The 26831-nt window shown below is 35.3% G+C and overlaps 1 long non-coding RNA gene across 11 annotated transcripts; it reads left to right on the top strand.

The window, feature by feature from the left end:
• Positions 1-880: 880 nt before the first annotated feature.
• Positions 881-18969, top strand: LOC132286272 (uncharacterized). Of its 11 annotated transcripts, XR_009472738.1 has the most exons (10): positions 881-3574; positions 3749-5590; positions 5757-5826; positions 5903-9392; positions 9496-9566; positions 9742-9789; positions 9889-9970; positions 10192-15279; positions 15369-15451; positions 18628-18969. It is a non-coding gene; the product is annotated as an uncharacterized LOC132286272 (long non-coding RNA). The 11 variants fall into 11 exon arrangements; XR_009472737.1 differs by having other exon boundaries at positions 5903-9970; positions 10192-10469; positions 10919-10967; positions 11084-15279; XR_009472734.1 differs by having other exon boundaries at positions 5903-9970; positions 10192-10316; positions 10420-10469; positions 10919-15279.
• Positions 18970-26831: the final 7862 nt, after the last annotated feature.

Genomic DNA, 26831 nt, shown 5'->3' on the forward strand with positions numbered 1-26831 from the left:
CCATAGAGCGAAAAATGACAGACGCATAAACAATTGTTTTCTATTATTCTATATCTGTTTCTTGAAGGATTAAACACCTAAATTAAAAAAATCCTTTTGTTTAATTCTAAAAATATAATAAAAATATATATATATATATATTTATTTATTTATTGTTTTTGGAAATGCCTGTGAAGAGAAATAACTGAAGAGGGGTACAGTGCAAAAAAAAAAAACAAAAAAATAAAAAATAAAAAAACACAAAAAACACTCGTCCTATTTAGAATTTATATATAAATTTATAATATTTAAAAATATGTACAAATTGCCCCCTAATACTAGTAATACATATACACAATCTATTTTTTTTTTAAATTTTAATTATATAAACTTTAAAATGCCCTTAATATATACTCTTAAAATCTGAAATTAATATTTTTTATTTTTAAGTATTTATTTATAACATTATTATTATTATTAATATTATTATTATTCACTTTATCCAACGGGAGAGAGGATATTATTATTATTATTATTCACTTTACTTTTGATTAAGGCTGGAAGCCTGGAACACGGTTATCGACAAATGGTCAAACGGGGATGTCGACAAATGGTCAAACGGGGATGTCGACAAACGGTCAAACGGTGATGGCGCGTAGACCTGTTCACATATATATATATATAAATATATATACGGAGTAATATACTGTATTAAGGAATACTTATAATTTATATATTACACGTGGTTTATTTTCCACCGCCTATAATAAACGCGTATTGTATACTCCAATATTATATAGGGAAATTTGTCATCGTTAGATTAAAATCCACCGCTTAATCCTAGCCCTTGAAAACCACCATCGCTCTCTATAAATTCTGTCGGAAACGTCAGATTGCCATTAGCGACTCGTTTAGGTCTTGGGTTTCTGGTCGAATCGATCCTCTTTTGTGAGTTCTTATAGAGATATTAGGTTTATTTGTTTCGGTAGAAAATAATTTGCAGCTTTTACGATTGCATGGTTATATCAATGTTTTGATGCCATATTTCTTGGAATTCTGCTGTGTTGAATGAGGTCTTAAGCAAGACACAGATTTTTTTTGTGTTTTTCTCCGAACTATGTTCTTCGCTGGTTTGAAACTTTTTTGTTGAATTAAATATTTAATTATTATAATTACAAATAATTTGATCTTTAAAAATTTCGAGGTATGATTATCCATTATTTTACATTCATGGGAATTCCTACAATATTAATTTGAAGTTTCAGAAAAAACTGTTTCTCTTTTATTTGGAAGAAAATAACATGCCATATTGGAATTCTCTCGTGGTGAATGATTTATTGGTGATTGGGTGGTGTTTACTTTTTAGACGAAGATTTTCTGTGTTTTTCTCAAGATTTTGTTCTTTACTGGTTTGGAACTTTTTGTTGAATTAAATATATGATTGATAATCCATAGATACTCTCTATCTGTTTCACACTCCACTTATATATTTAATTTCTAGCAACCTAATTCACCATACAATTAGGGTTAGGACCATACAAGTAGGGATTTGTTGGAAAGATACTTATTTTGGATGATCTCAGAACAACACACAAAATGCAATGCATGCAAATACCTAGGAGGCACCCCCCCTAATTTTATCAAGTGATTATATGTCTTTAATCTTACACGAAGTCACCTTTTTTAAATCCTTCGTTCCTAGGTTTTTGTAGGTTGTGCGTTGCTGATTAAATTACCTACTTATCTGCAAATTGACTTATTTGCACTGGATGAAAGTCCATCAGTCTATGTATTCCGAAATAATCAATAAAAGCTCAATATTAACACCCAATTCTCCCTACACAGCCCATCAAAAAAAGAGTTTTCTGAAGTTGCAATAGAATTTCAGAGCTGATTTTCATCTTAGATTCTTAGATTCTTGAGATGTGGTAACTCCAGGAAACAACTAGAAAATGCGATTTTAATAGACACAAGGACAATAAAAAAGCATAAACACCAATCATGAATTGTCAACATAGATTCTGTTTCTTCAAATTAGCAAGAATTCCTCCGCATCCCGAGATCCTTTATGATTTAGAACCCTCTTTCCTCCATTTCGCAAGATTTTAATTGGATTAAATACCAATTGTTCTCTGCAAGTAAGTTGACTGTATTAACTCGATTTCTTAAAATTTGTTTCAACAATAGTACATTGAACATATTTCGACCTTGTTTTCTATTTTTTGTAACTTCTAGAATAACATAGCTGCAGCGAATAGTAGCATCATAAGTCAGCTATTGAATTTAACTCCATGACTAACATCACAATAACTTTTCCTTTACCTAGTCTTCTACTTCTAGTTCTTTGGTGTACTTTTGTCTCCAAAGAGAGATACATTAAGAACATTGGCTATATGAGAAAAACTTGAACTCCTAATTCTGTAAACATTTATCAAATATTTTTCATCGATGGACTCCCCCGGGCCCTCATCCTCCTCCTCCCACGGGACACACATGCACGCAGTTGCTTGCCACACAAAATACAATGCACAAAAATACATAAGAGGCACTCAAATCCCATCATTGATTAAATCCTCGTTTGTCTATTAGTTCTCAGTTTCTCTTCAGTGCAGGACACAGCAGTTTGGTAGCTCGCAAGGCTCATAACCTTGAGGTCACGGTTTCAAATCCTGTATCGGCAAAATTCTTTTTATGCTTGGTTTTTGTTTTTTCGCCAGTGTGAATGAGTTCCTTTTGCTGGTTGGTCAATACTTTTTTGCTTGTTTGCAGTCTATTACTTGAAGATGGACTTGGTGAAAGTTAAAGAGCCTTTTAAATAGCTGGACTTCTTACTTGTTTTGTTGGAATGTATCCTGCGATTAGTTGAGAATAAAAGAGAGAATCTAATTTGCAGTTTTAGTTTTTTGTTCTTCTTGATTTTTGCTGGAACTATCTTTTTGGTGCTTACATACACTTGCTATTTTACTTGTTTGTAGTCGCTTTTCTTCGATCTGACCTTAAGAATGATTTCAAGTACGGTCTTTTGGAAGAGCTAAGAGAATCTCTACCTGGTTGTACTGCAGGAAATGATCAATCTTTTGCTCTTTAATTGTTATAAGCATGGCGAGAATGATATATAGCTGTTGTTGTTATAGAACCTTCTGCTTGATAGTTTGTGTTAGGATATTGAGTGAGTGGCATATTTTACCCAAAACCTGAATTGCAATGTGTCAAAGTGCCTGGAGTTGTTTGTGAACATATATTCTTTTTTGGATATAGCTATTACTGTTGCTTGTAACTACATCTTGTAGGGGTTCCAGGACAGTTCTGGATGGTTCAATAATTCTATATACTGTTAGTAATGATGCATTAGGTTTTAACTGTCAACTTTGAGCTCTCTTTAGGATTAACTAAAGATGCTGTTCAGGAATGCAGTGCTTCTCCTTGGATGAGACTGATTGGACATCAGTTGATCCCTTCTGATACGTAGAGATCCCTCTGCTTTTGATATGGTGAGATGCAGCAGCTACCTGCAACCTGCTGCAGCAACTGTTTACTTGTTACCTCTGGCTTACATTTGTGCTATTTTGGGAAAACCTTTGTTGAGTTGGGCCATGTGAGTTTTTTTTTTTTTTTTAATCAGATCAGCTTTTTCGTCATCGGTGTTTTGAGATTCTCTTATGTTGCATTTCGTTTTCAGCTTTATGTTCAACTGTGGTTTTAGGTTACTGCAGAAACATGCATATACTGAATTGTTTCTAATTTGGTAATTTCTTTTGTGTCTTTGTAGATTGTAACGATACAGGATGTAGGAACACATTAGAGAGGTTTATTATTTGACTCTTTCTCCACCTACAAGCTATATGTTCTTTCCTTTCCAGCTTCTTTCTAAGCAAAATTATTCAGTGTTGATGGATGTACGCAAAACCTTGGTATCTTGTGTTTTTATATTACCTACCTTACACTTCACTTCCAATTCTCTCTTCTTTTTTTTTGTATTATCTTCCTTACCAATGATTTTTATATCTGCTACTCGCAAATTTAGGGTATCATATATTTACGTTTTAGCATGTATGAATGAGTTTCTTTTGCTGGTTGCTCGTTCTTTTTTGCTTGTTTGCAGTCACTTGAAGATGGACTTCGTGAACGTTACAGAACCTTTTACATGGCTGGACTTCTTACTTGTTATTGGACTGTACATCTGTGATTAGTTGAAAACAGAAGAGTATCTCATTCTCTGTTTTTGTTTTTAGTTCTTTGATTTTGCATGACCTCTCTTTTTGGTGTTTTTACAGACACTTGTTATTTTGCTTGTTTATAGTTGATTTTGAGAGTGGTCTTTTGGAAGAGCTGAGAGAACCTTTTGGTTAGACTGCAGGAAATGATCAATGTTTCTGTAAGTTTGTATTCGAATATTGAGTCATTGGCATATCTTACCCAATACCCGAGTTTTAATTTATTAAAGTGCCTCGAGTTGTTTACGGACATTTTTTGAAGAAATGGCAGACAAAAAATGATATGATTATGTGGAATATTTGCATCCTCAATCGCACAATTAGGTATCAGGTAAATGGACTTTAGTTAATACCTTAGTTTGACCTTTGATCTTTGTTTGGCTCATAAACTGTTTTGATTCTAAACTTTTTAAGTTTTAGATTTTTTTCAAAAGCTTGGAAATTATTCTTTGATTGATCCAGAGAGCTTGTGGCTGGCAGGCATTCGATTGGTCTTGGTTTGTACTAATTTACGTTTAGATAGTTGTGTAGTATATTTGGTATTATTTCACCATCTTTCCAATTTTTACTGCTGTGTTTAATCTTCCTTCATCAATATTTCTATTTTCCATCCGCCATTTGTTCAGGAAATTTGCGGATCTTTCTTACTTGAAATATAGGTGAGGATTAGAATTCCTTTGCAATTCATTATAAATGGGTTATTCTATTTGTACAGATATAGTGGAGAGGTGCATTAAATCCTTTTTTATCTTTTAGTTCTCAGTTCGTCTTTAACGCGGGGCAGAGCAGTTTGGTAGCTCGCAAGGCTCATAACCTTGAGGTCATGGGTTCAAATCCGGTCTCCGATGCATAATTTTTATGCTTGGTTTTTTAATATTTTTTTTTTACCATATATGAATGCGTTTCTTTTGCTTGTTGCTCGTTACTTTTCTGTTTGCTTGCAGTCACTTGAATATGGACATAGTGAAAGCTAAAGAACCTTTTTTGTGGCTGGACTTCTTACATGTTCTTGGAATGTACATCCTGTGATTAGTTGAAATCAAAAGAGTATCTAATTCTCTGTTTTTGTTATTTGTTCTGTCGGCTTGGATTTTGCTTGGCCTCTCGTTTTGGTGTTTACGGACACTTGTTATTTTGGTTGTTTTTAGTTGATTTTGAGAGTGGTCTTTTGGAAAAGGTAAGAGAAACTTTGCCTGGTTAAACTGCAGGAAATGATCAAATGTTTCTGTAAGTTTGTACTACGATATTGAGTCATTGGCATATCTTACCCAAAACCTGAGTTGTAATGTATCAAAGTGCCTTGAGTTTATGGACATTTTTTTTGAAGATATGACGGACAAAAAAGGAGAAGATCATTGTGGAATATTTGCATCCTCAATCGCACAATTAGGTATCAGGTAAATGGACTTAAGTAAATAACTTAGTTTGACCTTTGATCTTGGTTTGGCTCATAAACTGTTTTGATTCAAAACTTATAGAATTTTTTTTTGATAGCTTGCAAATTATGCTTCAAATGAAAAAGATAGCTTTGATCGAATGATTAACAGATTCAATTGGTTTCAGGTAATATTTAGTTCAGAGTTAGAATTCATTGATTGCATGGTTGATAGATGGAATGCCTGCGTGACTTCTGGTAAGCTTCGATCAATCGTGCTTATCAGACCTACGTATTAGGTACCTGTATAATAGTAGTGGGTGTTTTTATGTAGGATCTCAATGAATGCCAGTAATGCTCGATATGTGTCATAGTGCAGTCTGGACCTTGTGGTAGGCAGCATTCGATTCGTCATGGTTTGTGCTTATTTAGGTTTTGAAAGTTGTGTAACAGTATATTTGGTATTATTTTACCTTCTTCCCAATTTTTACCGCCATGTTATTCTTCCTTCATCTATATTTCTCTTTTCCACTATTTGTTCAGAAAATTTGAGGATCTTTCTTGCTTGAAATATTAGGTGAGGATTACTATTCCCTTACAATTCATTATAAATGGGTTAATCTATTTGTGCTTATATTTTGTATTATTTCACCATCATCCCAATTTTTGCCGCTGTGTTTATTCTTCCTTCATCTATATTTCTCTTTTCCACCATTTGTTCTTAAAATTCATGGATCTTTCTTACACTGAATATTAGGTGAGGATTGCTATTTGATATAGTGGGGGAGCATATTAAATCCTTGTTTGTCAATTAGTTCTCGGTTCTTGTCTTCAGCGTGGGGCAGAGCAGTTTGGTAGCTCACAAGGCTCCTAACCTTGACGTCATGGGTTCAAATCCCGTCTCCGCAGCTTTATTTTTATTCTTGGTTTTTTATTTTTTATTTATTTTTAACGTGTGTGAATAAGTTTGTTATGCTGGTTTTCCGTTACTTTTTTGTTTGTTTGCAGTCACTTGAAGTTTGGCTTGGTGAAAGTTAAAAGAGTCTTTTGTGTGGCTAGACTTCTTCCTTGTCTTTGGACTGTCCATCCTGTGATTAGTTGAAAACAGAAAATAGTATCTAATTCTTTGTTTTTGTTTTTTGTTCTTTTTTTTTTTTTTTCGCTTGACCTCTCTCTTTGGTGTTTATAAATGCTTGTTATTTTGCTTTATTTGTAGTTAATTTTGACAGCGGTCTATTGGAAGAGCTTAAGAGAACCTTTACCTGGTTAGACTGCAGGAAATGATCGATGTTTCTGTAAGTTTGTTTTAGCATATTAAGTCATTTGCATACCTTACTCAAAACCTGAGTTGTAATGTATCAAAGTGCTTTGAGTTGTTTATGGACATTTTTTTTGAAGACATGGCAGACAAAAAATTGAGATCATAATGGTGGAATATTTGCATTCTCAATCGCACAATTATGTATCAGGTAAATGGACTTCAGTAAAAGCCTTAGTTTGACCTTTGATATTGGTTTGGCTCTTAAACTATTTTGGTCTTAAACTTAAGTTTTAGATTTATATTATTTTCGAAAGCTTGGAAGTTATGTGTTGTTCGATCCAGAGCTTTGATCGAATGATCAACAGATTGAATTTGTTTCTGTTGATATTTTGGTCAAAGTTAGAATGTGTTGATTGCACGGTGGATAGGAGGGTGAATTCCTTTTAGACTTCTCTTAGGCTTCGGATCAATCGTACTAGTCAAACCTACGTATTCGGTGCCTGTATAATAGTATTGGCGTCTTTTTATGTAGAATCTCATAGAAGGCCGGGAAATGTCATGGTGCAATTGGTACCTTGTGGTAGGTAGATTTCGATTCGTCTTGGATTGTCCTTGTATTTGGTATTATTTCATCATCATCCCAATTTTTACCGCTGTGTTTATTCTTCCTTCATCTATATTTCTCTTTTCCACAATTTGTTCTGAAAATACATTGATCTTTCTTACACTGAATATAAGGTGAGGATTGCTATTCCTTTACAATTCATTACAAATGGCTTCTTATTCTATTTGTTCAGATATAGTGGGGGAGCATATTAAATCCTTGTTTATCTATTAGTTCTCAGTTCTTGTCTTCAGCGTGTGGCAGAGCTGTTTGGTAGCTCACAAGGCTCCCAACCTTGACATCATGGGTTCAAATCCTGTATCCACAGCTTTCTTTTTATTCTTTGTGTGTTTTTTTAACATGTGTGAATAAGTTTGTTATGCTGGTTCTCCGTTGCCTTTTTGCTTGTTTGCTGTCACTTGAAGATTGGCTTGGTGAAAGTTAAAGAGCCTTTTGCGAGCTAGACTTCTTCTTTGCCTTTGGACTGTACATCCTGTGATTAGTTGAAAACAGAAGATGGTATCGAATTCTATGTTTGTTTTTTTTGCCTGACCTCTCTCTTTGGTGCTTACAAATGCTTGTTATTTTGCTTTATTTGTAGTTGATTTTGAGAGTGGTCTATTGGAAGAGCTAAGAGAATCTTTACCTGGTTAGACTGCGGGAAATGATCGATGTTTCTGTAAGTTTTTTTTAGGATATTGAGTCATTTGCATATCTTACCCAAAACCTGAGTTGTAATGTATCAAAGAGAGTTGAGTTGTTTATGGACATTTTTTTGAAGACATGGCAGACAAAAAATTGAGATCATAATGGTGGAATATTTGCATTCTCAATCGCACAATTATGTATCAGGTAAATGGACTTCAGTAAAAACCTTAGTTTGACCTTTGATCTTGGTGTGGCTCTTAAACTATTTTGGTCCTAAACTTTTAAGTTTTAGATTTATATTATTTTTGAAAGCTTGGAAGTTGTGTGTTGTTCGATCCAGAGAGCTTTGATGGAATGATCAACCCGATTGAATTGGTTTCTGTTGATATTTAGGTCAAAGTCAGAATGCGTCGATTGCATGGTGGATAGGGTGAATTCCTTTTAGACTTCTTGTAGTCTTTGATCAATCGTACTTGTCAAACCTACGTATTCGGTGCCTGTATAATAGTATTTGCGTGTTAATATGTAGAATCTCAAAGAAGGGTTCGGGAAATGTCATAGTGCAATCGGGACCTTGTGGTAGGTAGCATTCGATTCGTCTTGGATTGTGCTTATATTTGTTTTTATTTCATCATCATCCCAACTTTTACCGCTGTGTTTATTCTTCCTTCATCTATATTTCTCTTTTCCACCATTTGTTCTGAAAATGCATTGATCTTTCTTACATTGAATATTAGGTGAGGATTGTTATTCCTTTACAATTCATTACAAATGGCTTCTTATTCTAATTGTTCAGATATAGTGGGGGAGCATATTAAATCCTTGTTTGTCTATTAGTTCTCAGTTCTTGTCTTCAGCGTGTGGCAGAGCAGTTTGGTAGCTCACAAGGCTCCTAACCTTGATGCCATGGGTTCAAATCCCGTCTCCGCAGCTTTCTTTTTATTCCTTTTAAGTTTGTTATGCTGGTTGTCCGTTACTTTTTTGCTTGTTAACCTTTTTGCTTGTTTGCTGTCACTTGAAGATTGGCTTGGTGAAAGTTAAATAGCCTTTTGCCAGCTAGACTTCTTCCTTGTCTTTGGACTGTACATCCTGTGATTAGTTGAAAACAGAAGATGGTATCGAATTCTCTGTTTTTGTTTTTTGTTCTATTTTTTTTTTTTTTTTTTTTTTTTTCTTTTAGTTCGACTCTCTTTGGTGTTAACAAACACTAGTTGTTTTTTGCTTTATTTGTAGTTGATTTTGATAGCGGTCTATTGGAAGAGCTAAGAGAACCTTTACCTGGTTTGACTGCTGGAAATGATCGATGTTTCTGTAAGTTTGTTCTAGGATATTGAGTCATTTGCATATCTTACCCAAAACTTGAGTTGTAATGTATCAAAGTGCCTTGAGTTGTTTATGGACATTTTTTGTGAAGACATGGCAGACAAAAAATTGAGATCATGATGGTGGAATATTTGCATTCTTTGTCGCACAATTATGTATCAGGTAAATGGCCTTCAGTAAAAACCTTAGTTGACCTTCGATCTTGGTTCGGCTCTTAAACTATTTTGGTCCTAAACTTTAAGTTTTAGATTTCGATTATTTTTGAAAGCTTGGAAGTTATGTGTTGTTTGATCCAGAGAGCTTTGATTGAATGATCAACCGATTGAATTGGTTTCAGATGATATTTAGGTCAAAGTCAGAATTCGTCGATTGCATGGTGGATAGGGTGATTTCCTTGTAGACTTCTTGTAGTCTTCAATCATTTGAACTTGTTGGACCTACGTATCTGGTGCCTGTATAACAGTAGTGGCGTGTTTTTATGTAGGATCTCAATGAAGGCCAGTAGTGTTCAGGAAATGTCATAGTGCAGTCGGGACCTTGTGGTAGGCAGAATTCGATTCATCTTGGTTTGTGCTTATTTACGCTTTGAAAGTTTTTTAAGTGTATATTTTGAATTATTTCACCATCTTCCCAATTTTTACCACTCTGTTTATTATTATTCCTTCGTCTATATTTCTCTTTTCCACCATTTGTTTTGAAAATTCATAGATCTTTTTTACTTGGAATATTAAGTGGGGATTACTATTCCTGTACAATTCATTATAAATGGATTATTCTATTTGTGCAGATATAGTGGACGAGCATATTAAATCCTTGTTTGTCTATTAGTTCACAGTTCTCGTCTTCAGCGTGTGGCAGAGCAGTTTAGTAGCTCGCAAGGCTCCTAACCTTGACATCATGGGTTCAAATCCTGTATCTGCAACATTTTAATTTATTCTTGGTATTTTTTTTTTTTTAGCACATGTGATTTAAGTGTCTTTTGTTGGTTGTTCTTTACTTTCTTGCTTGTTTGCAGTCACTTGTGGTGGGCAGCATTCGATTCGTCTTGGTTTGTGCTTATATTTGGTATTATTTCACCATCATCCCAATTTTTATCGCTGTGTTTATTCTTCCTTCATCTATACTTGTCTTTTCCACCATTTGTTCTGAAAATTCATGGATCTTTCTTACTTGGAATATTAGGAGAGGATTACTATTCCTTTACAATTCATTAGAATTGGGTTATTTTATTTGTACCGATATAGTGGAGGGGCATATTAATTCGTTATTTGTGTTGGTTTGTGCTTATATTTGGTATTATTTCACCATCATCCCAATTTTTATCGCTGTGTTTATTCTTCCTTCATCTATACTTGTCTTTTCCACCATTTGTTCTGAAAATTCATGGATCTTTCTTACTTGGAATATTAGGAGAGGATTACTATTCCTTTACAATTCATTAGAATTGGGTTATTTTATTTGTACCGATATAGTGGAGGGGCATATTAATTCGTTATTTGTGTATTTGTTCTCAGTTCCTGTCTTCAGCATGGGTTGGTAGATCGCAAGGCTCCTGACCTTGACGTAATGGGTTCAAATTCCGTCTCCGCAGCATTATTTTTATTCTTGGATATATTTTTTTTAACATGTGAATAAGTTTGTTTTGCTGGTTGCTCGTTACTTTTTTTGCTTGTTTGCAGTCACTTGAAGATGGACTCGGTGAAAGTTAAAGAGCCTAGTGGGTGGCTGGACTTTTTTCTTGTTGTTGGACTGTAATCCTGTAATTAGTTGAAAACAGGAGAGAGTATCTAATTCTCTCTGTTTTCATTTTTCGTTCTTGAACTTTGGTTGACGTCTCTCTTTGGTGTTTTCCAACACTTGTTATTTTGCTTGTTTATAGTTTATTTTGAGAGCGGTCATTTGGAAGAGGTTAGGGAACCCTTACCTGGTTAGACTGCAGTAAATGATCGATGTTTCTGTGAGTTTGTACCCAAAACCCGAGTTGTAATGTATCTTAGTGCCTTGAGTTGTTTATGGACATTTTTTTGAAGCCATGTAGGCAAAAAATTGAGAAGATCATGGTGGAATATTTAAATTCTCGATCGCATGATTAGGTATCAGGTAAATGGACTTTAGTAAATACCTTAGTTTGAACTTTAATCTCGTTTAGTAAATACATTAGTTTTACGTTTTGAGAGTTGTGTAACAGTATATTTGTTATTATTTCACTGAATACGTAGGTCGATAGATTGAATGCCTGTGAGACTTCCAGTATGCTTCGATCAATCGTACTTGTCAGACCTACGTATTTGGTGCCTTAATGATAGTATTGTGGTTGTTTTATGTAGGATCTCAGTGGGACCTTGTTGTTGGCAGCATTCGATTCGTCTTGGTTTGTGCTTATTTATGTTTTGAAAGTTGTGTAACAGTATATTTGTTATTGTTTTACCATCTTCCCAATTTTTACCACTATTGTTTATTCTTCCTTCATCTATATTTCTATTTTCCACCATTTGTTCTGAAAATTCATGGATCTTTCTTATTTGGAATTTTAGGTGAGGATTACTATTCCTTTATAATTTATTATAAGTTGGTTATTCTATTTTTACCACTATTGGTAGTTCGCATGTCTCCTAACCCTGACGTCATGGTTTCAAATCCCGTCTCCGTAGCATTATTTTTATTCTTGGGTTTTTATTTTTATTTTTTTTAACATGTGTGAATAAGTTTTTTTTGCTGGTTGCTCGTTACTTTTTTGCTTTTTTGTTTGTTTGCAGTTGCTTGAAGATGGATTTGGCGAAAGCTAAAGTGCCTTTTGTGTGGCCGGACTTTTTACTTGTTATTGGTCTATACATATTGTGATTAGTAGAAAATGGAAGAGAGCATCTGATTCTCTGTTTTATTTTTTTGTTCTTGGATTTTGCTTGACCTCTCTCTGGTTTTTCGCTTGTTTGATTTTGAGAGCGGTCCTCTCTCTGGTTTTTCGCTTGTTTGATTTTGAGAGCGGTCTTTTTGAAAGGCTAAGAGAACCTTTACTTGGTTAGACTGCAGGAAATGATCGATGTTATGTGTTAAAGTCGTTGAGTTGTTTATGGACATTTTTTTGAAGACATGGCAGACAAAATATTGAGAAGATCAAGGTGGAATATTTGCATCCTCAATCGGACAATTTGGTACAAGTAAATGGGCTTTAGTAAATATACCTACCTTAGTTTGACCTTTGATCTTGTTTTGGCTCCTAAACTGTTATTGATTCTAAACTTTTAAGTTTTATATTTTTTTTCGGAAGGCTTGTAATTTTTTAATCGTTGATCGATCCAGAGAGCTTTGATCGAATGATTAACTGATTGAATTGGTTTTAGGTAATATGTAGTTCAAAGTCAGAATGCATCGATTGCATGGTGGATAGGTTGAATTCCTTTTTGACTTCTTGTTAGATCTATGTATCGGTGCCGGTATAATTGTAGTGGCGTGTTCTTAAGTAGGATCTCAATGAAGGCCTGTAGTGTTTGGAAACGTCATAGTGCAGTTGGGACCTTGTGGTAGGCAGCATTCGATTCGTCTTGGTTTGTGCTTATTTATGTTTTGAAAGTTGTGTAACAGTATATTTGGTGAAATATCTACCCAATTTTTACTGCTCTGTTTATTCGTCCTTAATTTATATTTCTTTTTTCCACCATTTGTTCTGAAAATTCATTGATCTTTCTTACTTGAAATATAAGATGAGGATTGCTACTCGTTTACAATTTATTTTAAATGGGTTATTCTATTTGTGCAGATATAATGGTGGAGCATATTAAATCCTTGTTTGTCTTATCTACTCAGTTCTTGTCTTCAGCCTGTGGCAGAGAAGTTTGGTAGCTCGCAAGTTTCCTAACCTTGACGTCATGGGTTCAAATCCCTTCTCCGCAGCATTATTTTATTCTTGGGTTTTTTTTTTGCTGGTTGCTCGTTACTTTTTTGCTAAGGTGGACTTGGTGAAAGTTAAAGAGCCTTTTGTGTGGCTGGACTTCTTGTTAATTCTCTGTTTTTGTGTTTTCTTCTTCTTGGATTCTGTTTGACCTTTCTCTTTGGTGTTTACAAACTCTTGTTATTTTGCTTGTTTGTAGTTGATTTTGCGAACGGACTTTTGGAAAAAAGCTAAGAGAACCTTTACCTGGTTAGACTGCATGGGATATTCTTCGTTGTAAGAATTAGGATATCGAGTCATTGGCATATCGTATTACCCAAAACCTGAGTTGATATATCAAAGATCCTTGAGTTTTTTATTGTCATTTTTTTGAAGACATGGCAGACAAAAAATTGAGAAGATCATGGTGGAATAGTTGTATCATCAATCGCAGAATTAGGTACAGGTAAATGGACTTTAGTAAATACCTTAGTTTGACCTTTGATCTTGGTTTGGCTCCTAAACTGTTTCGATTCTAAACTTTAAGTTTTAGATTTTTTTGAAAGCTTGGAAGTTATGAGCTGATCGATCCAGAGATTTTTGATCGAATGATCAATCGATTGAATTGGTTTCAGGTAAATATTTAGTTCAAAGTGAGAATGCATCGATTGCATGGTGGATAGGTTGAATTCCTTCTAGACTTTTTATTGTCTTTGATCAATCGAACTTGTTGGACCTATGCATTCGGTGCCTGTATTATAGTAGTGGCGTGTTTTTATGTAGGATCCCAATGAAGGGTGTTTGGGAAATGTCATAGTGCAGTCGGGACCTTGTGGGAGGCAGCATTTGATTTGTGTTGGTTCGTGTTTATTCATGTTTTGAAAGTTTTTTCACAGTATATTTGATTTTATTTCACCATCTTCCCAATTTTTATCGCTGTGTTTATTCTTCCTTCATATATATTTCTCCTTTCCACCATTTGTTCTTAAAATTCATGGATCTTTCTTACTTGGAATATTAGGTGAGGATTACTTTTCCTTTTAGAATTCATTATAAATGGCTTAGTCTATTTGTGCAGATACAGTGGAGGAGCACAGTATATTTTGTTTGTCTATTTTTTCTCAGTTCTTGTCTTCAGCGTGGGGTAGACTTAGTTTGGTAGCTCGCAAGGCTCCTAACTTTGATGGCATGGGTTCATGTAGGATCTCAATGAAGGCCAGTAGTGTTCGGTAAATGTCATAGTGCAGTCTGGATCTTGTGTTAGGCAGCATTTCAATTTGTCTTGGTTTGTTCTAATTTGCATTTTGAAAGTTGTGTAACAGAGTATATTTGGTAATTATTTCACTACCTGTTCTTAAAATTCATGTATCTTTCTTACTTGAAATATTAGGTGAGGATTAGAATTCCTTTGCAATTCACTATAAATGGGTTATTCTATATGTATGCACAGATATAGTGGAGGGGTGCATTAAATCCTTGTTTGTCTATTAGTTCTCAGTTTTGGGTTCAAATCCAGTCTCCGCAGCATTTTTTTTTTAATCCCAGGATGTGTGAATGAGTTTCTTTTGCTGGTTGCTTGTTACTTTTTTAATTTTTTTTGCTTTTTGCATTTTGCAGTCACTTGAAGATGTACTTAGCAAAAGTAAAAGAAACTTTTTTGTGGCTGGGCTTTTTACTTGTTATTGGACTGTACATCCTGTGATTAGTTGAAAACAGAAGAGTATCTAATTATCTGTATTTGTTTTTTGTTCTATCTTCTTGGATTTTGCTTGACCTCTATTTTTGTTGATTGCAGACGCTTGTTATTTTTCTTGTTTGTAGTGGATTTTGAGAATGGTCTTTTGGAAGAGCTAAGAGAACCTTTACCTGGTTAGACTGCAGAAAATGATCAATCTTATATTAAGTTTGTGTTAGGATATTAAGTCATTGGCATATCCTAGTTTATGGGCATTTTTTTGAAGTGATGGCAGACAGAGAAACTAAGAAGATCATGGTGGATATTTGCCGGTAAATGGACTTCATTAAATACCTTAGTTTGACCTTTAATATTTGTTTGGCTCCTACACTGGTTTTGATTCTAAACTTTTATTTTTTAGATTTTTTTTCGAAAGCTTGGAATTTATGCTTTGATCCATTCAGAGAGCTTTGATTGAATGATCGACCGATGAATTGGTTTCAGGTAATATTTAGTTCAAACTCAGAATGTATTGATTGCATGTGGATAGGTTCTTTTAGGCTTCTTGTAGTCTTCAATCAATCGAACTTGTCGGACCTACGTAATTGCCTGTATTATAGTAGTTGCGTGTTTTTATGTATGATCTCAAGAAGGCCACAAGGGTTCGGGAAATGTCATAGTACAGTCGAGACCTTGTGGTAGGCAGCATTTGATTTGTCTTGGTTTTTTGCTTATTTACGTTTTGAAAGTTGTAGCAGTATATTTGGTATTATTTCACCATCTTCCCTTTTTTGTACTGCTGTGTTTAGTTTTTAATCTTCATTTCTCTCTCTCTTTTCTATCATTTGTTCTGAAAATTCGTAGAGCTTTCTTACTTGAAATATTAGGTGAGGATTAGAGAATTCCTTTACAATTCATTTATAAATTGGTTAATTCTAGTTATACGGATATAGTGGAGGGGCACATTAAATCCTTGTTTGTATATAATAGTGTACTCAGTTCTAGTCTTCAGCGCGGGGCAGAGAAGTTTGGTAGCTGGCAAGGCTTATAACCTTGAGGTCATGGGTTCAAATCCCGTCTCTGCAGTATTATTTTATTTTATTTTATTTTATTTTATTTTATATTTTTTAATTTTTAATTTTTAATTTTTTGTTTCAGCATGTGAATGAGTTTTTATTGTTTGCTGGTTTCATGCCTGGACTCCTATGTAGAGAAGGTATTGGCTTTTAGGTTTTGTAGTTTCCAGTTTTTGTGACGGGTGGAAAATATTTACATAGTATCTAGTAGCTAGACTGATATTTTGGTTGGCTTCTAAAAAGTTAATATTTTGTTCTCCGCAGCTATATCTTGCAAAGTGTAGAATGGTCCTTGATAGGTGCATCTGCAGTTTTGTTTCTTGTAGGTTATGCCAGTTGTTCACATTACGTGATCTGAACACTCGTACGAGTAATAGTTGGATCATTGTTAAAACTCTTTTAGAGTGCCTGTTGTCCAGCTGGACATGTGAACCTTGAAAACTTTTTTTTTCCCCTTCTCTTTTGATTTCTTGGAAGTAATTACGCTCTATCTCTAATTTCTGAGGTACAAATTTTATGGATTTTCTGCTTTGTAGATTTTCTGCTGAAGGCCTTGCTGTGGTACAGTACTTTTGAATGGTTGTGCTTTCAAGGGCTTCTTGCAAAGGCTCTCCTCTGCTTTGTGCTTTCTTTCTTTTTCTTTTTTCCCCTCGGTTCTTCACTTACACTTCTCTTTCACGAGGGTGTTTTGTGTTTTGTATTATCTTCCTTGTCAATGATTTTTATATTTGTTACTAACAAATTTAGGTGAACTTGATTTTGAATAATAACAGTGGGGGGATTTTTTGCAGGATCTTAATAAAGACTAAAGTAAATGTCAAAGTGCAGTTGGGTCCTTGTGGCAGGCTGCATTTGATTGATCTTGGTTAGTGCTTATTTACATTTTGAAAGTTGTGTAACAGTATCTTTTGTATTATTTCCCCTTATACTCATTTTTTACTGCTCTGTTTAAATCTTTCTTCATCTCTCTCACCTTTTCTGCCTTTTGTTCTAAAAGTTGATGGATCCATCTTACTTGAAATATTAGGTGAGGATTAGAATTACTGTTCTCTTTAAATGGGCTATTCTATTTGTACAGATATATAGTGGAGGGGTGCATTAAATCCTTGTTTGTCTATTAGTTCTCACTTCTCTTCAGTGTAGGGCAGAGAGCAGTTCGGTTGCTTGCAAGGCTCATTACCTTGAGGTCACGATTTCAAATCCCGTCTCTGCAACATTCTTTTATTCTTAGTTTTTGTTTTGTAGCATGTGTGAATGAGTTCCTTTTGCTGGTTGGTTGTTACTTTTTTACTTGTTTGCAATCTATTACTTGAAGATGGACTTGGTGAAAGTTAAAAGAGCCTTCTGCGTGGCTGGACTTCTTACTTCTGTTATTTTGCGTGGCTGGACTTCTTACTTCTGTTATTGGACTATATCCTGCCAAAAACTAATTCTTTGTTTTTGCTTTTTGTTCTATTTTCTTTATTTTTGCTTTAAAACTCTCTTTGGTGTTTACCGACACTTTGCTTGTTTGTAGTCGCTTTGCTTGGACCTGACCTTAAGGTGGATTTTTAGCACGGTCGTTTGGAATAGCTAAGTGTGGTTAGATTGCAGGAAATGATCAATCTTTTGCTCTTTAATTTTTATAAGCCTGATGCGAATGATATCTTTTACCCTTTAATTTTTATAAGTCTCGTGCGAATGATATATAGCTGCTGTTGTTATAGCACTTCTGCTTGTAAGTTTCTGTTAGGATATATAGCTGTTGTTGGTACTTTCTTTTCTGTCTTTCTGCTTCTGTTAGATTGTTAACGATACAGGATGTTGCGGCTGCTTACAAGCTATTTGTTCTTTCCTTTCCATCTTCTTTCTGAACCAAATTGTTTTGTGTTTTATGGATACACTCTAAACCTTGGTATCTTATGTTTTGTATTATCTTCCTCCTTTTTGTAAGGAAGCAAATTCTTCCCCCCTCCCACACGCACACAAACCAAAAAAAAAATTAAGGATGCATTTCCTTTTCAGACTGAACTTAACTCTTGGACAATCGACTTCCATTCTGGGTTTTGCCATCACTGTAATTACGCCATCTCAGCTGATGAGTTTTCTGATTGTGTGTGCGTGTATATATATATATATATATTTGTTCTTGTTATCTTATTATCCATTTTTTCTAACTGGTGGAGCTTCTGCTAGCTGTTTGCTTTCTGGTGTTTGGTGGCTGCAATTGATTGACTGCGGTTATTTTTTTCCCTTTTGTGGACTGTGCTCAGTACTTTTCTTGGTGATTTGCGTCATTAAAAGCACTCACCTACTAATATCTGCATTTCCTTAAAATGATGGTCTTATCTATTTTGTGAGACACATATTGTTGATATCATATTTTAAGATGTGATGTCTTACATTTTTGCATTTTCAATCTTATACTTGGATAATTGTATGCATCTTGTTTAAATTAGATTCTTAGTCTAAGGTTAATAGCAGTGCTTTGAATTCCAAGAGTAGGTTGGACCATCTTGGTTAAACCAAATAAGTTTTGATGCAACATAGATTGAATTGCAAATACACATCTCTTTTTAATATCGATTCTTGGTGATATGGTTCTTTGTTCTTTATTCGTTGCAGTGAACGTATGGGAGGATATATTGCAATTCACTGATTGAGCACCCGCAGTTGGAACATCAAACAGTTATTTGTCTATGATGTCTATCGTGCGGACCCCAATACAAGTGTTCTCGTTTATATGTGCATTCTGTTTATTTGTTTATGTTAGTTTTTATGTGTGATATATTTATTTGTGTTTTTTTTATATGGATTTTGGAGAGTACGGGGAGATCATTCTATCTTGCTTCCGCCTTCTTTTCCATTGGCTAATGTGTAATGCAATTAGCAGCAACTCTATGTTGCTGAGATTGTATTTAGAATTAAAAGAAAAGTGTAAATAAATACTAGTTTTATTTGTTGCCCTCTTTTTGTTTGTTTGCCATGTTGATATTTTTGTCCTGCATGTTGGGTTATGTTGTAGGGATCATACGAAATTTCTTGACAGTTGAATAATGCTAGATTCCATCTAGTGATGCATCAGTTTGGGCTGTTAACTTTGCTTCTTTTATGTGTACACACTAATAATCTATTGGGAAAGTATTGCTGGTATCGTTTTTGGGTGAATTGCTTGTTGGATGAGACGATTGGTGATTATTGTTCCAGAAGATAGCGTTTACCATTTGTATTATAGAAGATGTGTTGATAAGTAGTTAAGAGTTGACCAAAGAACCATTGCTATTTATAGCATTATATCCCATCATCTAGTTATGTCTCCTAGTTCTCTTTATCTTTGTCATTCCGGTGTTAGTGTTGGCTTTCAATTTGCATTTGTCTATGGATGCCATCTTTTACCTGAAATTTGTCTTTTCTTGTTACCTTACCTCTTGAAGTGGTGTAGAGACTCCTCCTCTCTCAGTTAAAGTGAATGACACTCTGTTTTAGGGTTAGAGAGGAGGAGGAGAATCTGATGGATGTCAGGGTTCTATTTTATGTATTTATACTAGTATTAAGTAAGCAAAATTACAGTAATGCCCTTAACAAACAAAAATGAATTCTAACTCTTGTAACACTCCTTGTGTAAATGAAATTATTGGTACTTAGTGTTTGCAGAGTCTTCTGCTATCCCCTCGTTCCTTTTGGTGGTTGTGTTAAATTGAAAACTCACCTTTGTCTAAATGAGGTTATTGGAACCATTTTTAATGACTCTCTCTTCACCATTGAGTCGAAAGATGAAATGAGAATATTGTTTCGTTGCCTTCATGTGAGGCTGCTGATTGTAGTTGCCTTTCCTTGTTTGCAGGCTGCTAGTTCTCTTATATTCTTTTCATGCAGGGTTTTTGTTGACTCTTTACTCTTTGTCGTTTCATCCATTACAAGGAAATTGACATATTAAAGGCAGGTTCAGTTGCATGCCGGCGGTTAAACTTTATACCCTCACACTTTCGCATGGTTTATAATAGATATTTTTAGATTGCATTTTTTCCTTTTACTTGCCAATATAGATGCGATCAGCGGATCATTGGTGAAATTGATGGTTCTTAAAATGTGTGAGAACACTTCTCTAACTATGATTCCATCTTCTCATCGTAGGAATGCTGCTTGATCCTCACTTACTATGATTGAGGTTCTTATAACATATGGATATGTACACACTTACACTCTTGGGGAATGTGCGTCAGCAGCCTGTTTAGAGAGTTCTCTGCTTTCTCGTTGCAACATGTTGAAGCTATATTTAGCAGCATGTGCTTGGGGACTTGATTGCAGTTATTTAACCTGTTCTAGTAAATTCCGCTTCTGTATCCTGATGCCTGGATGGCTTCTTGTTTCTTAGGGACCTCATGGTATATTTCAAGATCTAAGTGATTGAATGTATATGGTGCTGTTATGACACACACGTGAGTGTGTCCTGCTGTCAAGAGTGAGGTTAGATTATTATTGTGGAATTAGAAATTTGAATTTGTTGTATCTATCTAATAACAATTTGTAGGAACGGTAGTGTTGTGGTATTTTCTTTGTGAAGGGGTCTGCTGCTTGATTCCCCATCTCCGTTTTCTCCTCCCTTAGTGTTATAGAAAACGTCCATTCCATTGTTTTTTTGGTAATACGTCCTTCCTTTTCCTAGATAGCACTGAGATTTACTTTTTATCCTCGAGTGTTAATATTAGTTCTTTTGTGGTTTAATTTCTATAACCTTATATTTTATTCTGGTTTTGTGTGTTCTGTTGTTCTCTTCTCCGAAATAACTACTACTTTTTTTCTTTTTTCTCTCATTTCTGTTTTCATTATAGTGGAGAGTTAAATCTTCGAGTTGTTGAGCTTTACAACTTCAATGTTTTATGTGGAAGATACGGATGACATGTTGCAAGAATTGAATCGTGTTGCAGGTTCTTTTTGTTCATATTACTTCTAGAAATTTGGAGTTAAAGAAAATGTGTTTTGAGTATTTTTTTTGACTGACTATTGAGAATTTTGGTACGCTTAGTAGGGTGGAATTTTAATTTTGATACTTCAGGTTGAGGGTCATCATTACTTTTAGGAGCATAGTTCGTAGGTTTAACCTATAGTATGCTGCTGGTGATCCTTTCAATTAATGTCGGGTCATTCTTCTCCTATGTAACTGAAGACTTCATCCTCTCTGCTTTAGATTGATCTCTGCCTGATACATTGTATTCCTAATACAAACATCCCTATGCTAAAACACATCAGTCTGGGTAGTGATGTGAAGTTTCATCAACCGTCTTATTGATGGAGAACCGGAACCGGGCCTGGCCTGAGAGCTTGAAGACCACATGGCCCACACCTACTATTGGGAGACATGGGAAAGAAAGATAGAACTAGGGATTTTAGTTTATTTATTATTATTATTATGGAATATTTTAGCGATTTAGGGTTTTATTTATGATAAAAGGTTGATTAGGGTTTTTTATTTGATGTTTATTTATATATTGGTTCAGACATTGTGAAAGTTAGTTTTTGATATTGATTATTGATTATTGATTATTATTCAGAAATTATTGTGGTTTCTTCCTCGATTCTGATTTCTCCCTCTGTTATTCTTCTTTTCTCCATCATTTTGATTTCTTCCCCTATTATTCTAATTCTATCTCTCTCTCAGTCTCTATCTTATCCTCTTTCTTATTTGAATTCTGTTATCGAATCGTTCTTACCCGTTGCTGCATCAATTGGTATCAGAGCAAAAGATTCACGTTGTTGACTCTACTGTTCACAAGTCTGTTCATCCTCATTTCTCATCCACCCAAAACGTACAATCAGAACCTAGTCAACACCCTAGCTGCCACTACTGCTGCCATCCATCAAGTCTTGCAAAACTTTAGCCCAGACCAAAAACAAACCAACCCACCTCCACCAAAACAGCAGTAAGCCATCTAACCCACCAAACAGAACAACAAACCCAAACACAATTACAGGACCCAAACCCACAACCAATCTACAGAACTCAAACCAACAGCTTCCTTGCCGTGTCGCAGTTGTCAAAGAGCTTTTTGTTCGTTCTTGTCGTCGTCAACCTTCACCGCCGCTGCAAATCCTCAAATTGGAATCTGATACAAACATCATTGCCGGAAGCCGTAGTCAGAATCGCATCGCGTTGCCCTCGCCATCGTTAGTTTCATGACCATCGTCGGAGTCGATTCTGCTGTTCGTTGTTGTCATTGCTGGAAGGTCACTGATTCAAGCCTAAAGTTTTGGTCTTCTATCCATTTGGAAAGAAAGCGCAGGGTATACATATCAGAGGATCAGAGGATCAGATCAGATTAGTTGTTTGGCCCAGTCTAGTATTACTTCAGCCCAAGTGCCAACCAGAATTACACCAGCCCTGTTTGGTTTGGGGTATAGAGCTATTCAAGTTTTGAACAAGTTCTGAAATCAGTTCAAAATTGAACCAGTTCAACAATTCCAGTTGTGAACCAGTTCAAAAAAAAAATAAAAATAAAAAAACGAATAAAATGAGATTGACTTTTTTAGTAGCATTCAATATTTGGGTTGATCACAAAGGACTTCAGAAAGTTGTTTTAGTACTTTTATCCATTTGATTAGTTTAGAAATTGCAAATGGTCCTAATTGAACCCTTGAACCAAATAAATATATATCTTTTTTATTGTTTCCACCTTTAATTTTACACCTAAGTACCGACACCAGTGCATTACTTCTAGCATAATTAATTTCATTTGCATTCAGATTTCTTAGTTGTGCATTGTTCGAGTTTATAATTTAGTGTACTTGATTCAATTTGAGGTCTATGTTGGCATTATCCTCAACCATTCTTATGTCCTACCATTTCACCATGACTATTAACAACCTTCTTTAAACTTTATCCACTGACCTAGTTGATACATCTTCTTAACGATGTCAGAGGAGAATATCGTTTTATGTCCCCAATGGCTTTGTTCGTTTTATGTCCCCAATGGCTTTGTTATAAGCCAAGCAAGGTTAAGATTGTTGAGTCCAAACCAAGGTTCCCATTAGAAATAGAATTAACTGGTGTGAAAATGAAAGGAAAACAAAAACAACGTTGAAAATAAATTTGGAACAACTGCTTTTGAAAATTGGAAATAGGCTTTTTCAAATTCCATCCTCAATCAGTGAACTCCTTTGTTTGCTTAACAAAACTAATCACTTGCTTTGCAAAGTACACTAGGACTCATGTGCTTCAATGCAAGTTGCACTCTCTCTCCAATAATGAAGGCTTTCTCTGGATCGCTCAAGAAATGATTCTGCTTAATGGCTATCGATATCCTGTACATCCGCATGTAGCTGTGTTCACCAGGTTTGACCACGTACTATCAGTATTCTTAGTGAATCTTTGAGTTTGATCCTGGCTCAGAAATATTTTTATATTTTTTTTCATATCCTTTAGAGTAACATTTTATATTTTGTTATTTTGTTAAATATTTATTATAATAGTAGATTAATATCTGTATATATATCTCCTGAAGAGTATGATTTAACATTGGGGTATTTTTTTAATTGCTAAAGAATTTTAAAGGATTATAGATTGTGATGTTAGAGTTGCAGTAGCTTCATGCCTTAGTGAGTTACAATGATTGTATCATCTTTTGAAAGTCAATATGATAGATCAGTCCATCTTATGATAAAAGGGTCAAAACCCTTAACACATTTGCAAGTGTAAGTCATGATTAATAATGTTAGATTTGGAATGTGAAGAGTTGATTGTCCAGATGCTTCAGTAGTTTTTAACATAAATAAGAGATTATCATCCGGACAATATCTTTTAACATGTAAGAGCAAATTATGACCCTTGTACATGCGACTATATCTTCGTAGAGCAACTTCGTCCTCTTCAAACTAGTGTTAGGAAAAGGAAATCAGACTATTTCACCTCAATCTTATTATAAGTTAGGAGAGAAAGTCTTGAAAAACTACTCCCCTCTTCCAAAGGCTCTACATTCTTTGGGCCTTTTGTCCATTGATTTTATGGAAGTAATCGTTTCTATTTGTCAAGATGTGTCTGAATTGCCACATGAATGTTGTGCAAAACACAATTACCTTGGCCCCAGGATCATATTCAATGTCACACAAAATCTCACACATCCTTGTGAATATGTTAAACTGAGTCAACCAAATGATTAGTTTGCACAAAAAGAATTCACTCAAGATCGTTTTGAAAGAATTTTAAAATATCATAAGTCATCTAATTCCATTGTGTTGAATAAAGATATCAAGTACCGCAATAATTTCTGGAAGACACTTTGTACATTTTTAGGAACAAATTTGAAGTTTCCTTTTGCATCTTGTTCGATGACAGATAGGAAAATTGAGGTTGTGAACCAAGGACTAAGAAAGTTGGTTAGTTTTAATGTTAGTATGCACCTAGATACTTAGAACTTGTTTTTACCCATCATGGAGTTTGTTGTACTAGTTTGACTAATGATAGTACTGGCATATGTTCTTTTGAGGTTATTTAAAGTGCCAAGCCAGTCAATTTATTATTTTCATCCACCTCCATGTATGCATTCACTTGAATTTGTTGATTCCTTCGTGCAGCTTGTTCATGGTTTTAAAAAAGAAGTTTTGGGTTTTGGCTTACTCAAACTGAGAGCCAAGATCTATATTTATATACAAGAATAGTGTACAAAGAAAGGAAATCAATTCAAAGAAAGACATAAAATATGCCAAAATCTATGGGATCCCATGATTATGAGGATCTTATAATTACAGGGATCTTATCTACGTGATCCCATGATTATAGGGATCTTACATAAAATATCTAATAAAAGGTTAAAACAGCTAATAAAAATAAAAATAAAAATGATAAAGATATTTCAACACTCCCCCTCAAGCTGGAGTGAAGATATCATTCAAGCCCAGCTTGGTAATCGAGGAATGACGCAAAGATGGACCAACAAATTTGGTGAACACATCGGCCGACTGATTAGAGGAACGAACAAAGCACGGCTTGATAATTCCCGAACGAACCTTCTCTCTGATAAAATGAATGTCCACCTCTATATGTTTAGTCCTCTCGTGAAGAACAGAATCCGAAGCAAGCATGATGGTTGACTTATTATCACAAAACAAGTCTGAGGACTGTTTTTCTCCTAGCCCTAGCTTCTCCAAGAAAGATCAAAGCCAGAGAATCTCACAAGTACCAAGAGCCATGGCACGATACTCAGCCTCTACTGAAGATCTCGAAACTACAGGTTGTTTCTTACTTTTCCAGGATATAAGATGGTCTTCATAGAAAGTACAGAAGCCAGATGTGGAACGTCTGTCAGTCTTGGACCCAGCATAGTCTGCATCACTGAAGCAGGGTAGCCCAACTTGCTTGCTAGAAGAATAGAATAATCTAAGTCCAGGACAGGACTTAAGATAGCTAATAATATGATATACTGCATCCATATGAGCTGTATGAGGAGCATGCATAAACTGGCTCACAACACTAACCGCAAAAGCCAAATCAGGACGGGTGTTGGTAAGATAAATCAATCTTCTTACCAAGCGCTGATACTGCGAGGGATCAGAAAGGAGATCTTCGGATTCAATCGAGATCTTTAGATTAGGATCCATAGGAGTATAAGCAGGTTTACACCAAAGCATACCCGTGTCTCGAAGAAGATCCAAGACATACTTCCTTTGCGATAAGGAGATACCCTGCTTAGATCTAGCAACCTCAATTCCCAAGAAATATCTGAGCTGCCCAAGGTCTTTCACATCAAAAGCTTTAACCAATTGAAGCTTTACTTGAGCAATCCCAGGGATGTCATTGCCAGTAATGATGATATCATTAACATAGACAAGCAAAATGATACATCGACCATTGGAGGAACGGCGGATAAAACATGTATGGTCAAAATGACATCTAACAAACTTTATGGATAGAATTACATCACTAAAGCGGCTGAACCAAGCTCTGGGAGATTGTTTTAATCCATACAAAGACTTCCGCAATCGACAGACCTTTCCGGCATACTCCCCCTCAACCCAAAAATTGAGTGGAGGATCCATGTAAATCGTCTCAAGAAGATCACCGTTAAGGAAAGCATTCTTCACATCAAGCTGATGAAGAGGCCAATTGTGAGAGGCGGAGACTAAGCAAATGAACTGAGGTCAATTTAGCTACAAGAGCGAAGGTATCATTAAAGTCTTTACCAGGAATCTGAGTAAACCCTTTGGCCACCAAACGGGCTTTATACCGATCAATAGAACCATCAACCAGATATTTAACACTGAATACCCATTTGCAACTAACAGTTTTTTCAGTAAGAGGGAGAGATACAAGCTCACATGTTTCATTATGTTGCAAAGCATCCATTTCTACCTTCATAGTAGACATCCAATTAGGATTCCAGAGAGCCTCAGACAACGTTCTAGGAATGGAAATGGAATCAAGTTTGCCTAGAAAGGCTCGGTAAGACCCTGAAAGACAATCATAAGAGATATATTGCGAAATAAGATAATCAGTACTACAAGCGAATCCAAATCTAGCAGGGGGTTTGCGGTCCTGAGTTGGATGCTGAGACTCAGGAACAGGAACAGGGTCAGGGCAATGTAAAGAAGCGAGAGATGTACCTGAGTCTGAGGAGGATGAAGGCAGTTAAGGCGGAGCACGAAGGCGGCGTGAATATACCTGCAAAGGGGGTGAGGAAACAACAAGAGAAGGCTCTTCTTGGAAAATAGGAAGAGGACGAGCAAGATGAGAAGCCTCTTTGATCGAGAGTAGAAGTTTCTTGCAAGATAGTGTTAGAACCATAAAAAGGGGAATGCTCATGAAAGGTGACATCAAGAGAGTGATGTGTGTTTGTGTA

This window comes from Cornus florida, unplaced genomic scaffold (assembly GCF_030987335.1).
Source record: "Cornus florida cultivar Cherokee Brave unplaced genomic scaffold, ASM3098733v1 CherokeeBrave_3.0.0_Hap2_Chr11, whole genome shotgun sequence".
In the NCBI taxonomy this organism is placed as follows: Eukaryota; Viridiplantae; Streptophyta; class Magnoliopsida; order Cornales; family Cornaceae; genus Cornus; species Cornus florida.